We start from the raw sequence: 807 nt of genomic DNA on the forward strand, positions 1-807 counted from the left end.
GATAACAAAATTTTAACACATCAAGAATACAGAAAAGAGTACCTGATGGTTCCTGTCATTTCCTTCTTCGAAAGGATCGATCTCATTCTCAATTACAGGATCCCTGATAACCTCAACTGGTAGTCGCCTACTTAATTGTTGAGTTGCAGTTGAAGCTACAATCAACGGTTCACGTCTCAGCCAGCGAGCATGAATTTCCCCAAATTCTTTATGCTGCAAAAATGTTGTAAAGTGAGATTTTACAGACAGAAATATACAATAATGAAATTTATACACCTACAGGATAAAAGTTTTTTTTACTGCAAGTGCTATTTTATTTAAAAGATAGTTTAATGCAAAACCCGTAATCGATGCTTCAGCAAAATCTTGTGAATTGATTCAATAAATATGGTGAAGTCCTCTCCAAGTGCATGAGCCAAGCAGCATAGTGCGTCAACAGCATCCTTCCGCAACTCATCATTCTTCCTGCGATTTCAGAAAATACCGCACAAGAAAATTTATACAAACTGAAATCATGAGTAAGTTTCGAAAAATATGATATGAAAATACAACAGAAAACAATTGAGTCACGTTAATAATGGCATAAAAGATTCATAACATAAAGAAATTTACTAACATCTGCGAAGTTCTAAAAAACAAATGCTTATAGCCAGACAAATTTGTAACTTAGCAAAACAACTCATGGAAAACAGATTTGTAATAGTAAGAAATGACGAAATGAAAGCTAATGAGTTGAAAATCCTTTATTGATTTCTCATTGCAAATCCACTATCCTTAATCGAATGAACCAAATCATTTCAGAGAAAA

At 33.5% G+C, this 807-nt stretch overlaps 1 protein-coding gene across 1 annotated transcript in view; it reads right to left on the reverse strand.

Moving 5' to 3' along the window:
• LOC104777927 (serine/threonine-protein kinase TOR) overlaps positions 1 to 807 on the reverse strand; it is a 21,902-nt gene that overhangs the window by 7,371 nt on the left and 13,724 nt on the right. The gene's annotated exons all lie outside the window — the stretch shown is intronic.

Source organism: Camelina sativa, chromosome 3 (genome assembly GCF_000633955.1).
Source record: "Camelina sativa cultivar DH55 chromosome 3, Cs, whole genome shotgun sequence".
Classification (NCBI taxonomy): Eukaryota; Viridiplantae; Streptophyta; class Magnoliopsida; order Brassicales; family Brassicaceae; genus Camelina; species Camelina sativa.